Source organism: Bombina bombina, chromosome 5, assembly GCF_027579735.1.
Source record: "Bombina bombina isolate aBomBom1 chromosome 5, aBomBom1.pri, whole genome shotgun sequence".
NCBI lineage: Eukaryota > Metazoa > Chordata > Amphibia > Anura > Bombinatoridae > Bombina > Bombina bombina.
Genome location: NC_069503.1, coordinates 352,120,752 through 352,136,845, shown reverse-complemented (window position 1 = coordinate 352,136,845; position 16,094 = coordinate 352,120,752). Strand labels below are relative to the sequence as shown.

Sequence of the window (16,094 nt, the reverse complement as noted above, 5' to 3'; positions counted from 1 at the left end):
GGCCGTGGACTGAACACACTACAAGAGAAATAAATTTATCAGGTAAGCATAAATTATGTTTTCTCTTGTTAAGTGTGTTCAGTCCACGGGTCATCCATTACTTATGGGATACCAATACCAAAGCTAAAGTACACGGATGAAGGGAGGGACAAGGCAGGAACATTAAACAGAAGGAACTACTGCCTGTAGAACCTTTCTCCCAAAAACAGCCTCCGAAGAAGCAAAAGTGTCAAATTTGTAAAATTTGGAAAAAGTATGAAGTGAAGACCAAGTTGCAGCCTTGCAAATCTGTTCAACAGAGGCCTCATTTTTAAAGGCCCAAGTGGAAGCCACAGCTCTAGTGGAATGAGCTGTAATTCTTTCAGGAGGCTGCTGTCCAGCAGTCTCATAGGCTAAACGTATTATGCTACGAAGCCAAAAAGAGAGAGAGGTAGCCAAGCCTTTTGACCTCTCCTCTGTCCAGACTAAACGACAAACAGGGAAGAAGTTTGCCGAAAATCTTTAGTTGCCTGTAAGTAGAACTTCAGGGCACGGACCACGTCTAGATTATGCAAAAGACGTTCCTTCTTTGAAGAAGGATTAGGACACAATGATGGAACAACAATCTCTTGATTGATATTCCTAAACCCAGGTTTAGTACGCAGGACTACCATGTCTGAATGAAAGATCAGATAAGGAGAATCACAATGTAAGGCAGATAACTCAGAGACTCTTCGAGCCGAGGAAATAGCCATCAAAAACAGAACTTTCCAAGATAAAAGCTTAATATCAATGGAATGAAGGGGTTCAAACGGAACACCCTGAAGAACTTTAAGAACCAAGTTTAAGCTCCACGGAGGAGCAACAGCTTTAAACACAGGCTTAATCCTAGCCAAAGCCTGACAAAAAGCCTGGACGTCTGGATTCTCTGCCAGACGCTTGTGTAAAAGAATAGACAGAGCAGAAATCTGTCCCTTTAGTGAACTAGCGGATAAGCCCTTTTCTAAACCCTCTTGTAGAAAAGACAATATCCTAGGAATCCTAACCTTACTCCATGAGTAACTCTTGGATTCACACCAATATAAATATTTACGCCATATCTTATGGTAAATTTTTCTGGTAACAGGTTTTCGAGCCTGTATCAGTGTATCAATAACCGAATCCGAAAACACACGCTTTGATAGAATCAAGCGTTCAATTTCCAAGCAGTCAGCCTCAGAGAAATTAGGTTTGGATGGTTGAAAGGACCCTGAATTAGAAGGTCCTGCCTCAGAGGTAGAGACCATGGTGGACAGGACGACATGTCCACTAGGTCTGCATACCAGGTCCTGCGTGGTCACGCAGCCGCTATCAGAATCACCGATGCTCTCTCCTGTTTGATCCTGGCAATCAGTCGAGGTAGCAACGGAAAAGGTGGAAACACATAAGCTATGTTGAAAACCCAAGGGGCTGCTAGCGCATCTACCAGCACCGCTCCTGGGTCCCTGGACCTGGATCCGTAACGAGGAAGCTTGGCGTTCTGGCGAGATGCCATAAGATCCAGATCCGGTTTGCCCCAACGACGAATCAGTTGAGCAAATACCTCCGGGTGTAGTTCCCACTCCCCCGGATGAAAAGTCTGGCGACTTAGAAAATCCGCTTCCCAGTTCTCCACACCTGGGATGTAGATCGCTGACAGGTGGTAAGAGTGTGACTCTGCCCAGCGAATTATCTTCGAGACTTCCAACATCGCTAGGGAACTCCTGATTCCCCCTTGATGATTGATGTAAGCCACAGTCGTGATGTTGTCCGACTGAAACCTGATGAACCTCAGTGTTGCTAACTGAGGCCAAGCTAGAAGAGCATTGAATATTGCTCTTAATTCTAGAATGTTGATTGGGAGGAGTTTCTCCTCCTGAGTACACAATCCCTGAGCCTTCAGGGAGTTCCAGACTGCTCCCCAGCCTAGAAGGCTGGCATCTGTTGTTACAATCGTCCAATCTGGTCTGCGAAAGGTCATTCCTTTGGACAGATGAACCCGTGACAACCACCAGAGAAGAGAATCTCTGGTCTCCTGGTCCAGATGTAGCAAAGGGGACAGATCTGAGTAATCCCCGTTCCACTGACTTAGCATGCATAGTTGCAGCGGTCTGAGATGCAGGCGCGCAAATGGCACTATGTCCATTGCCGCGACCATCAAGCCGATTACTTCCATACACTGAGCTACTGATGGGCTTGGAATGGAGTGAAGGACACGGCAAGCATTGAGAATCTTTGATAACCTGGACTCCGTCAGGTAAATCTTCATCTCTACAGAATCTATAAGTCCCTAGAAAAGGAACCCTTGTGAGTGGTAACAGAGAACTCTTTTCCACGTTCACTTTCCACCCATGCGACCTCAGAAATGCTAGAACTATCTCTGTATGAGACTTTGCATTTTGAAAACTTGACGCTTGTATCAGAATGTTGTCTAGGTACGGAGCCACCGCTATGCCTCGTGGTCTTAGTACCGCCAGAAGTGAGCCCAGAACCTTTGTAAAAATTCTTGGGGCCGTAGCTAACCCGAAAGGAAGAGCTACAAACTGGTAATGCCTGTCTAGAAAGGCAAACCTTAGGTACCGATAATGATCTTTGTCAATCGGTATGTGAAGGTAGGCATCCTTTAAGTCCACTGTGGTCATATATTGACCCTCTTGGATCATGGGTAGGATGGTCCGAATGGTTTCCATCTTTAACGATGGAACCCTTAGGAATTTGTTTAAGATTTTTAAGTCTAAGATTGGTCTGAAGGTTCCCTCTTTTTTTGGAACCACAAATAGATTTGAGTAAAACCCTTGTCCTCGTTCCATTCGCGGAACTGGGTGGATCACTCCCATCACTAAGAGGTCTTGTACACATTGTAGAAATGCCTCTTTCTTTACTAGGTTTGTTGATAACCTTGACAGATGAAACCTCCCTTGTGGAGGAGAAGTTTTGAAATCCAGAAGGTATCCCTGAGATATAATCTTCCAACGTCCAGGGATCCTGAACATCTCTTGCCCAAACCTGGGCGAAGAGAGAAAGTCTGCCCCCCACTAGATCTGTCTCCGGAGTGGGGGCCCTGTCTTCATGCTGTCTTAGGGGCGGAAGTAGGCTTTCTGGCCTGCTTGCCCTTGTTCCATGACTGGTTGCCTTTCCAACCCTGTCTGTAACGAGCAGTAGTTCCTTCCTGTTTTGGAGCGGAGGAAGTTGATGCTGCTCCTGCCTTGAAGTTACGAAAGGCACGAAAATTAGACTGTTTGGCCTTTGATTTGGCCCTGTCCTGAGGAAGGGTGTGGCCCTTACCTCCCGTAATGTCAGCAATAATTTCCTTCAAGCCGGGCCCGAATAAGGTCTGCCCTTTGAAGGGTATGTTAAGTAGTTTAGACTTAGAAGTTACATCTGCTGACCAGGATTTAAGCCATAGCGCCCTGCGCGCCTGTATGGCGAATCCAGAATTTTTAGCCGTAAGTTTGGTTAAATGCACTACGGCATCCGAAAACAAACGCATTAGCCAGTTTAAGCGTTCTAACTTTGCTCAAAGTCTCATCCAATGGTGTTGTGCGAATCGCCTCTTCCAAAGACTCAAACCAGAATGCTGCTGCAGCCGTGACAGGCGCAATGCATGCAAGAGGCTGCAATATAAAACCTTGTTGAACAAACATTTTCTTAAGGTAACCCTCTAATTTTTTATCCATTGGATCTGAGAAAGCACAGCTATCCTCCACCGGGATAGTGGTACCCTTGGCTAAAGTAGAAACTGCTCCCTCCACCTTAGGGACCGTCTGCCATAAGTCTCGTGTGGTGGCGTCTATAGGGAACATTTTTCTAAATATCGGAGGAGGGGAAAAGGGCACACCGGGTCTATCCCACTCCTTACTAATAATTTCTGTAAGCCTTTTTGGTATAGGAAAAACGTCAGTACACACCGGTACCGCATAGTATCTATCCAACCTACATAATTTCTCTGGGATTGCCACCGTGTTGCAATCATTCAGAGCCGCTAAAACCTCCCCTAGTAACACGCGGAGGTTCTCAAGCTTAAATTTAAAATTTGAAATTTCTGAATCCGGTCTCCCCGAATCAGAACCGTCACCGACAGAATGAAGCTCACCGTCCTCATGTTCTGCAAATTGTGACGCAGTATCAGACATGGCTCTCGTGTCATCAGCGCGCTCTGTCCTTAACCCAGAGCTATCGCGCTTGCCTCTTAATTCGGGCATATTGTATAATACTTCTTTCATAACATTAGCCATATCATGTAAAGTGATTTGTAAGGGCCTTGATGTACTTGGCGCCTCAATCTTACGCACCTCCCGAGCGGGAGACGAAGGTACTGACACGTGAGGAGAGTTAGACGGCATAACTTCCCCCTCGTTGTCTGGTGATAATTTCTTTATTGGTACAGATTGACTTTTATTCAAAGTAATATCAATACAATTGGTACACATATTTCTATTGGGCTCCACATCGGCTTATGAACATAATGAACAAGCAGATTCCTCTGTATCAGACATGTTTAAACAGACTAGCAATGAAGCTAGCAAGCTTGGAAATCACTTTCAATAAGTTTACAAGCAATATAAAAAACGCTGCAGCGCTTTTAAAAACACAGTTGAATAACAAAGAAAACTAATTCAGTTATAGTCAACAATTCTTAACGAGAAGTGTATTAATTAGCAGAGGATTGCACCCATTAGCAAAAGGATGATTAACCCCTCAATACCCAAAAACGGATATCAAATTAAGATTTAATGCTTTTATCACAGTCAAACACACTGTCACAGATCTGCTGTGACTGATTACCTCCCTCAAAAACAAATTTTGAAGACCCCTGAGCTCTCTAGAGACGTCCTGGATCAAGGAGGAAGAAGCAGGAAGACTGTGCTAGAATTTTAACTGCGCAACACGGCGCTAAAACAAGGTCCCTCCCACTCATATTACAACAGTGGGAGACCTGATATAACGGTTTCTATGCAGAAAAATTCGTTAGCCATGTGGAAAAAAATCATGCCCAAAAATATTTATCACCAAAGTACCTCACAAAACGAATAACATGCCAGTAAACGTTTTAAAAACAACATTTTCAATGTCATGCAAAGTTATCACTAAGCCTGCTACCAGTCGCTTCCACTGCAGATAAGGCTTAAACATTATTTCAGTATTAACAGTATTTTCTCAGTCAAATTCTAGTCCCTAGAAAATAACTCAACTGCGTATACATTTATCAGCCTGATACCAGTCGCTACTACTGCATTTAAGGCTGTACTTACATCATATGGGTAACAGCAGTATTTTCTTAGTCAATTCCATTCCCAGAAAATAATGTACTGCACATACCTCATTTGCGGGGGACCCCGCATGCTATTCCCCTCTTTCTGAAGTTACCCTACTCCTCAGAATGTCGAGAACAGCCAGCGGATCTTAGTTACGTCTGCTAAGATCATAGAAAAACGCAGGCAGATTCTTCTCCAAATACTGCCTGAGATACAAAAAACGGCACACTCCGGTGCCATTTTAAAATAACAAATTTTTGATTGAAGAATAATTAAGTAAAAACTCCAACTCCTCTCGCTTCCTCCTTCTTTGTTGAGGGTTGCAAGAGAATGACTGGATATGACATGTGAGGGGAGGAGCTATATAGCAGCTCTGCTTGGGTGATCCTCTTGCAACTTCCTGTTGGGAAGGAGAATATATCCCATAAGTAATGGATGACCCGTGGACTGAACACACTTAACAAGAGAAAAATACATTACAGTACACTGACACTCATGACGACACCAATACATTTAAAAATTAAAAAAAATATTACACACAAAAGTTACAAGGCCTCAAGACATGAGCTCTCAGGTGGTGTTAGAAAAAAAAAAAGGTAGGCAAAGGGCTTTAACATAGAGATACATACATACATATTTCTTAAGATGTATATATATATATATATATATATATATATATATATATATATATATATATATATATATGTGTGTGTGTGTGTGTGTCGTATGTAGGTTTTGTGCTGCCTTAGGCACTCAAAATTCTGCTAACCAACCCCCTCCACCCAAAGGTTTTAGGCTTTTTTTTCCCCATTAATAATTTTTTTGGTTCAGTGTGTAAACATTTTTTTTTCATATTAATTCAAAAGAAAACGGGCTAGCAAAACACTTACATACAGGTGGGTTGGATTGCATACATCTCATAACATTTTCTCCCTGAGAGAAGGGAGAGAAAAGAAGGTGAGGGGAGAAAAGGGAGAGAAAAAAAAGAAGGGAGAGAGAGAGAGAGAAGAATGGGGAGGGAGAGGAGAAAAGGGTGGAGGGAAAGAAGGGAGGGAAAGAAGGGAGCAAGGGAGGGAGGGAAAGAAGGGAGGGATGGAAAGAAAGAAGCGAGGGAATTGAGGGAGGGAGTGAGTTGAGGGAGTGAGTTGAGGGAGGGAGAAATGGACAGAAGGGAGAGAGGAAGGGAGGGAAAGAAGAATACACTTTGAAACAATCACTGGCTGCCCTTTACATGCAACAACATACATAAATTGTAATTACCGTCATTGAAGTAATGATCTTTTTAAGTGTCCGTTTACTATTTACTCCGTGAATTCATGAATGCAAAGAAAGCTAGCTATTAGTAGCTAACATATATTAGCGCTGAGAGTTTCTGATTAGACATCACAAGTTGATCTAAGCAGTGCAGAGACGCATCCAGTCTGTTAGTTGCTAAGACCTGCAAAAAGCATTGCGCTCGCAGACCCACCACAGCTGACAAGGGGAGGCAGCATATTGGTACAAGGTCTTTTCCTCCAGCCTCACCTTGTAAGCATATCCCGGGCAAGTTTCTCACCAAGAACGCGCTTCCACTGCAAAAATTCCGGCAGCTCTAAATGAAGCAATGGTTTAAAGGAGCACTGCCTGTGAAGAGCGACCTTAATCAGCGCACATGCCTTGTCTTCTCTGTAAAAGCCTGCACTTTATCGCTCACTGTACTGTGTGCTTGCTTTTAGAGAGAGGATAGGGTAGATGTGCTGCCCCTCCCAAATCTGCTGCCCTAGGCAACGGCCTTGTTGGCCTAGGCCATAATACGCCCCCTGTTATATATATAAATATATATATATATATATATATATATATGTGTGTGTGTGTGTACATATGTATTTACACACATAAATACATATGTACACACACATATATAACAAATTATGACTTACCAGAAAATTTCCTTTCCTTCGATACAGGGAGAGTCTACAGCTGCATTCATTACTTGTGGGAATACAGAAACTGGCCACTAAGTGGAGGCAAAGACACCCCAGCCAATGCCTTAAATACCTCCCCCACTTCCCTTATCCCCCAGTCATTGTGCCAATGGAACAAGGAACAGTAGGAGAAATATCAGAGTGAAAAAGGTGCCAGAAGAAAACAAAAAAAATGTGGGGCCGCCCAACACAGGCGGGAGCTGTGGACTCTACCTGTATCGAAGAAAAGGAAATTATCTGGTAAGTCATAATTTATGTTTTCCTTCTAAATACAGGGAGAGTCCACAGCTGCATTCATTAATTGTGGGAGCTACAGAGGACACTGTATGCTAACGGTAGGGCAAAAAAGGAGGCGGCCCAAATCTGAGGGCACCACAGCCTGCAACCAACCCATTCTCCCGAAGCTGTTTCAACAGAAGCAAAAAGAAAAAAAATGTTCGGAATAGCCGCCCAACTATCAGAAGCATAAAGATCTCATGCCGAGACCCAAGAAGACGTCCATAACCTCTGAAGAGGCTAGAAACCCACCGACTCCCAAGTCAAGTGAAAAAAACCCCTCCATCAACAATAAAGAAGGCAACCAAGCCTCCCAAGTGCAAAGAACATCAAAGCAAGAGTCCCTGAAGGAAAACCCTTTTCCATTAGAAATGAAAATAACATTTAAAATAACAATCCTAGGGAGAAACCCCTAACAAACTTGTCAACAACCTTAATAAAAGGAAACTCCTCTAAGGAGTACGTATTTGTAAGATTACAACATAGGGACAATGGCAAGTAGAAAAACATCTATAGACAGAATAGATCATTGAAGAAAGAAGTCAAGACCATTCATGCACAGTTAGAAAAATAACCCAATGCTACCCCTTAAAAAAGACTAAGCTCCAAAAAGGAGCAAGAACGGTACTGGCCTGATCGTAGATAGCGCCCCAGCAAAAGGAACAAACGGCTAAGAGAGGTCAATGATCCTCTGGAATAGAAGGACAATCAGGGAATCGAAAATTGCTTGCAAGCCCACAATCAAGGAACAAGGACTGCCACCGGAGTCAACTCACAACCAACAGCACACTATATGTCGAAGGTAATCATCAGGATAAGAGAGCCATCTGTCCCAAAAAGGACCGCTCGAGCCAGCGCTCGGTAGGAAGGCCCTTCCCCAGCTCATCCTGGGGAAAATAAGACAGAGTCCCGAAGTCCAATAGAAAGTCAGAACGAACTAGCTGGTCCTCAGCACGTAAGAAAGATGACGAGGGACCAACTATGTGCCACGAAAGGAAAATAACCCCTTTAAAAACACTCTCTCTCTGCTCGGCCCAAACCATCTCATACGTCCGCCTCATAGAAACAGGAGCCCATGAAGTAGAGACCCTTTAACAGCGATACTAACTTGCGGACCTAAACTGAGCAATCAATCTCAGATTCCGCTAGCTTTTCTAGGATTGGTCCAACCCCAGCAACGAGTAATATGGTCACAAAGAAGAGGATCCCACAGCACAGACTGAAGGACCTGAATAACATTCCTCTTAGTGATGCTAGCAGATACCAGACACACCTTCTGGCAGAAAAAAAACTGAAGTTGACCTGAGTTCCAAGCTACAACCATCTGATTCTAAGCGGTGGATCCAGGGATAGGCAAGGACGCCTGATCAGCTTATCCAATCAGATATCGATCCTCGAGAAGAAAACAGAATTTATGCTTACCTGATAAATTACTTTCTCCAACGGTGTGTCCGGTCCACGGCGTCATCCATAACTTGTGGGAATATTCTCTTCCCCAACAGGAAATGGCAAAGAGCACAGCAAAAGCTGTCCATATAGCCCCTCCCAGGCTCCGCCCCCCCAGTCATTCGACCGACTGTTAGGAGAAAAAAAGGAGAAACTATAGGGTGCCGTGGTGACTGTAGTGTATAGAGAAAGAAATTTTTCAAAGCTGATTAAAAAACCAGGGCGGGCCGTGGACCGGACACACCGTTGGAGAAAGTAATTTATCAGGTAAGCATAAATTCTGTTTTCTCCAACATTGGTGTGTCCGGTCCACGGCATCATCCATAACTTGTGGGAACCAATACCAAAGCCCTAGGACACGGATGAAGGGAGGGAGCAAATCAGGTTACCTAAACAGAAGGCACCACAGCTTGCAAAACCTTTCTCCCAAAAATAGCCTCCGAAGAAGCATAAGTATCAAATTTGTAGAATTTGGCAAAAGTGTGCAGAGAAGACCAAGTCGCTGCCTTACATATCTGATCAACAGAAGCCTCGTTCTTGAAGGCCCATGTGGAAGCCACAGCCCTAGTAGAGTGAGCTGTGATTCGATCAGGAGGCTGCAGTCCGGCAGTCTCATAAGCCAATCGGATGATGCTTTTCAGCCAGAAAGAAAGAGAGGTAGCAGTAGCTTTTTGTCCTCTCCTCTTACCAGAATAAACGACAAACAAAGAAGAAGTTTGTCTGAAATCCTTTGTTGCTTCTAGATAGAACTTTAAAGCACGGACTACATCTAAATTGTGTAACAAACGTTCCTTCTTTGAAACTGGATTCGGACACAAAGAAGGAACAACTATTTCCTGGTTAATATTCTTGTTGGAAACAACCTTTGGAAGAAAACCAGGCTTGGTACGCAAAACAACCTTATCTGAATGGAACACCAGATAGGGTGGATCACACTGCAAAGCAGATAATTCAGAAACTCTTCTAGCAGAAGAAATAGCAACCAAAAACAGAACTTTCCAAGATAGTAACTTGATATCTATGGAATGTAAGGGTTCAAACGGAACCCCTTGAAGAACTGAAAGAACTAAATTTAGACTCCAGGGAGGAGTCAAGGGTCTGTAAACAGGCTTGACTCTGACCAAAGCCTGTACAAAAGCTTGTACATCTGGCACAGCTGCCAGTCGTTTGTGTAACAAGACAGATAAAGCAGAAATCTGTCCTTTTAGAGAACTCGCTGACAATCCCTTATCCAAACCTTCTTGGAGAAAGGAGAGGATCTTAGGAATTTTAATCTTACTCCATGAGAATCCCTTAGATTCACACCAACAGATATATCTTTTCCATATTTTATGGTAAATCTTTCTAGTCACAGGTTTTCTGGCTTGGACCAGAGTATCTATCACTGAATCTGAAAACCCACGCTTGGATAAAATCAAACGTTCAATTTCCAAGCAGTCAGCTGCAGAGAAACTAGATTTGGATGTTCGAATGGACCTTGTACTAGAAGATCCTGTCTCAAAGGTAGCTTCCATGGTGGAGCCGATGACATATTCACCAGGTCTGCATACCAAGTCCTGCGCGGCCACGCAGGAGCTATCAGAATCACAGAGGTCTTCTCCTGTTTGATCCTGGCTACAAGCCTGGGAAGGAGAGGGAACGGTGGAAACGCATAAGCTAGGTTGAACGACCAAGGCGCCACTAATGCATCCACTAGAGTCGCCTTGGGATCCCTGGATCTGGACCCGTAGCAAGGAACCTTGAAGTTCTGACGAGACGCCATCAGATCCATGTCTGGAATGCCCCATAATTGAGTCAACTAGGCAAACACCTCCGGGTGGAGTTCCCACTCCCCCGGATGGAAAGTCTGACGACTCAGATAATCCGCCTCCCAGTTGTCTACTCCTGGGATGTGGATTGCAGATAGGTGGCAGGAGTGATCCTCCGCCCATTTGATGATTTTGGATACCTCTCTCATCGCCAAGGAACTCCTTCTTCCCCCCTGATGGTTGATGTAAGCTACAGTCGTCATGTTGTCTGACTGGAATCTTATGAATCCGGCCTTCGCTAGTTGAGGCCAAGCCCGGAGAGCATTGAATATCGCTCTCAGTTCCAGGATGTTGATCGGGAGAAGAGACTCTTCCCGAGACCATAAACCCTGAGCTTTCAGGGAGTCCCAGACCGCGCCCCAGCCTAATAGACTGGCGTCGTTCGTGACAATGACCCACTCTGGTCTGCGGAAACTCATTCCCTGAGACAGGTGATCCTGGGACAACCACCAACGGAGTGAGTCTCTGGTCAACTGGTCTACTTGAATCTTTGGAGACAAGTCTGTATAGTCCCCATTCCACTGCTTGAGCATGCACAGTTGTAATGGTCTTAGATGAATTTGAGCAAAAGGAACTATGTCCATTGCTGCAACCATCAACCCTACTACTTCCATGCACTGAGCTATGGAAGGCTGCAGAATAGAGTGAAGAACTTGACAAGCGTTTAGAAGCTTTGACTTTCTGACTTCTGTCAGGAAGATCTTCATTTCTAAAGAATCTATTATTGTTCCCAAAAAGGGAACTCTTGTCGACGGAGACAGGGAACTCTTTTCTACGTTCACCTTCCACCCGTGAGATCTGAGAAAGGCTAGAACAATGTCTGTATGAGCCTTTGCTTTGGAAAGAGACGACGCTTGGATTAGAATGTCGTCCAGATAAGGTGCCACTGCAATACCCCTTGGTCTTAGAACCGCTAGAAGGGACCCGAGCACCTTTGTGAAAATTCTTGGAGCAGTGGCTAGCCCGAATGGGAGAGCCACGAATTGATAATGTTTGTCCAGAAAGGCGAACCTTAGGAACTGATGATGATCTTTGTGGATAGGAATATGCAGATACGCATCCTTTAAATCCACGGTAGTCATAAATTGACCCTCCTGGATTGTAGGTAAAATTGTTTGAATGGTTTCCATTTTGAATGATGGAACTCTGAGAAATTTGTTTAGAATTTTTAAATCCAGAATTGGTCTGAAAGTTCCCTCTTTTTTGGGAACTACAAACAGATTTGAGTAAAACCCCTGACCTTGTTCCACAGTTGGAACTGGGTGTATCACTCCCATCTTTAACAGGTCTTCTACACAATGTAAGAATGCCTGTCTCTTTATTTGGTTTGAAGATAAGTGAGACATGTGGAACCTTCCCCTTGGGGGTAGTTCCTTGAATTCTAGAAGATAACCCTGAGAGACTATTTCTAGTGCCCAGGGATCCTGAACATTTCTTGCCCAAGCCTGAGCAAAGAGAGAGAGTCTGCCCCCTACTAGAACCGGTCCCGGATTGGGGGCTACCCCTTCATGCTGTTTTGGTAGCAGCAGCAGGCTTCTTGGCCTGTTTACCCTTGTTCCAGCCTTGCATTGGTTTCCACTGGTTTAGTCTGGGAAGCGTTACCCTCTTGTCTAGAGGCTGCAGAGTTGGAAGCCGGTCCGTTCCTGAAATTGCGAAAGGAACGAAAATTGGACTTATTCTTAGCCTTGAAAGGTCTATCTTGTGGGAGGGCATGGCCCTTTCCCCCTGTGATGTCTGAAATAATCTCTTTCAATTCTGGCCCAAAAAGGGTCTTACCTTTGAAAGGGATATTAAGCAATTTTGTCTTGGAAGATACATCCGCCGACCAAGACTTTAGCCAGAGCGCTCTGCGCGCCACAATTGCAAACCCTGAATTTTTCGCCGCTAACTGCAAAGCGGCGTCTAAAATAAAGGAATTAGCTAACTTTCAAAAATAGCTTAAATAAACAATCAATTTAGCCCTTAAGAGTGTCCACCAGTTAATAGCCCATAATAAGCCCTTTATTCTTTCTAAGTCTAAGAAAATGGCTTACCGATCCCCATGAGGGAAAATGACAGCCTTCCAGCATTACACAGTCTTGTTAGAAAAATGGCTAGTCATACCTTGAGCAGAAAAGTCTGCAAACTGTTCCCTCCAACTGAAGTTCTCTCAGCTCAACAGTCCTGCGTGGGAACAGCAATTGATTTTAGTTACTGCTGCTAAAATCATACTCCTCTTTTAAACAGAACTCTTCATCTCTTTCTGTTTCAGAGTAAATAGTACATACCAGCACTATTTTAAAATAACAAACTCTTGATAGAAGAATAAAAAACTACAACTAAACACCACATACTCTTCACCATCTCCGTGGAGATGCTACTTGTTCAGAGCGGCAAAGAGAATGACTGGGGGGGGGGCGGAGCCTGGGAGGGGCTATATGGACAGCTTTTGCTGTGCTCTTTGCCATTTCCTGTTGGGGAAGAGAATATTCCCACAAGTTATGGATGACGCCGTGGACCGGACACACCAATGTTGGAGAAAAGATAGTAGGGAACATCTGTTCCTGAAGACCCTGCTTAATTAAAGGACTGTTGACATAGAGTCGTAGTGGGCCTCCGCCCACCGCCATACACAAGTTCCTCCCGACTACGCAGTAGGAACTCTCCCTTTCCAATAAAAGGGAGCTACCCACCGAGTCTCAACTGGAATGAACCTAGAAGACCAAAGCCTCAAGGCTGAGTGTTCGGCTGAGGAACCTTAGAAGAAAAAGGAAGAAACTCTTGATCCACGGACTCCCATAAGACGCTCGCTCCCCATGGGCAGCAAAGCAACCAGACAAAACCATCCATGAAGAGCAACTCCAGAACAGAGAAGTCTCAATGCAACACAGGGGATCGAGTCCCCCACGATAATCCCTATAAGTCCACTAAAATAGATATAGAAAGGGGACAACGTCATGCCGAAGACTCAGCCTCTGCAGACCATATTACTCCCCACCCCGGGCCAACAAAGACCAGAAGGGGGACAGGAGGGCATATCGTAAGATCTCAGGAAAAAACTTCCTGTCCATAGACAAAACAGTATCCCGGAAAACGCACTGGAGTTTTATACCAGAAACTCGAATCTAGAACCCCCACTGAGGATCAAAAGCCAAGAGAAAAATCCTAAAAGTCTAGTAAAAGTCGATGGTAAGAAACCAGAAGCCAAGACCCGGGAGCTACTGCAAAATATGGAGCAGGGTACTCCGCATAAAACCCCAGATTCCGAAAGGGAAAACTAGAATCAGAACGAGGTTCGCTGGAAGAAACGGCTCCTAAGAACCGGATTCACTCCAAAGGATGAAATAGGAAAACCATCCTTCTTCCTGAACAAAAGGAGAATCCAACAGTCTGAGACAAACAGGGGCACTATAAGCTCTGCATAACAGTCAGAGAAACAAATTAGGACGGAATCCCCCCTCCTTATTGGCCATACCCCAAGAGTGGAAAGAAATTATTCCCACAGGGCAATAGATTCCAGGACCATGACCCAAAAGTCACCCGCAACTTCCCCAAGACAAAATCAAGAGAAGAGACAACATCCCAAAATAAGTCTAGCTCAGAAGTTTAGGACTCCTAGATCCAGTAGATCCCTCAAGCGTCCATCCAAGATAAAGCTTAAAGACAGGTCCAGCCTGTACTCTAGTATAGGTGAACTTGAAATGCCTGGCCCAGAAGCTAGAAAAAAACTCCTACTTTTGTGTAAAGGGAAGGAACAGACTTAACTAGTAACCAAAACAGGTCCTGTCTGTCATCAAGGATACCACACAGTCATGAAAACCTTCAAGGGCTTACAGAAATCTCAAATTCCAGTAATGCTAGAAAAACTGATAAACAAACTAAGAAATATAAGTTCCTGGCTTAAAAAAGAAATGGTCTTGAATTATCGGGGGACCAGCACCCCAAACAGAGAACTAAATTCTTCCACCAAAAGTCTACAACAATCTCGACCAATTAAGTCGATGGTCTCAAAAATCCCATGTGACGAAACGTCTTGTAAGAGTTTCTATAACAACCCAGAGCTCTAAAAACTGAAAACTATCCTAAAACGGAATAGAATGTAAAAGAAGAATAGGCAAACGCCAAAACATGTTAATTGAAAAAAGGGAGTGTGTAAACAACACCAGGTCTAACCTGTCACACACACAATCCCCCATAGAGCTCAGAACTGGGATTCTAATAAAAGAATAAAACTAAATGTAAATCAAGACGATAAGGAATAGGAACACCAATCCTCTCCACTCGTCTATTCAAGATCGTTATCTGATTTAGAGAACTGAGATTCAACTGACGGATCAGTACTGGGAAACTCTAACATCGCCAAAACCTCTCCCAGAAGTAAACGCATGCAAGCCAATCTAAACGCTATGCTCTCTGCAGTCGGAGGATTAAAATTCTTAGACTCCGACCCTGGAGGTTCCACCTCTGAAGCCTCAGAGGAAACCGCATCCCCAGAGGAATGATCGGACACAATAGTCATTTTACACGACGGCCCCAGGTCAGAAGAACCTGGATTGACCCTTCACTTGCACGTAGCAGGAAGAGGTAGCATCACTAAGGCTGTAGAGATAGCCATGTGGAACTGCGTAGTAACCTCTGGTGAAAACAACTCCCTCACAGGCAAAGGTGGAGCAGAACTAGGGAAAACTGCAGAAACAGAAGCATCTAGGAAACACGCCTCACTGGATTACGAATCCTCAGAGGCGGATGGCTCAGTGGTCTCCAACAACCCAACATTGATTGATGAGAACACCCTACAGCAAGAGGGCTGGGTCACCTGGCCCTCCTCACATTATACACAGGTATCAAATTCTGTCTTGGAGGGATAACCCTTTAACATATCAGAATCCTCCATAATTAAGTTATATTATCAAAAGAGAAAAACAACTGGCACCTTAGACCCCCCCAATGGCTGGGGCACTCACCACCTCCTATGCCCAGACAGGTAGAGAAGATGCTCCTCTCCGCAGACACCCAGTCAGGAATCGGAAGCGGGAATAAACTTGACCACTCCCAGTCAAATGGTGCTCATGCAGGACCGCCCCTGCTAAGAAAAAGCGTGCCAGCTTAATAATATACTGCACAGCTCTCAAAATGAAAGTAACCTGTACGTTCCGTATCAGCCAAAGAGCCCAAACGTTCTTACACATAAGCAGTCAAAGTCATATAACAAACATGATTAAAAAATCCAAACTGTTCAATAACCCCCCTCAGGAGATATTAACCCTTGATTCCATAAAGATAAAGGAGTCCCACTGAGACCCTGTCTTCTATCGTTATCGTGATAAAAATGAAACAATCTTACCGGAATCTATGCCGTGGAACAGTGA

General features: G+C 44.3%; 1 protein-coding gene across 1 annotated transcript in view; it reads right to left on the bottom strand.

The window, feature by feature from the left end:
• The window catches only part of LOC128660348 (serine/threonine-protein kinase 31-like), a 119,930-nt gene that overhangs the window by 80,950 nt on the left and 22,886 nt on the right, over window positions 1-16,094 (bottom strand). The gene's annotated exons all lie outside the window — the stretch shown is intronic.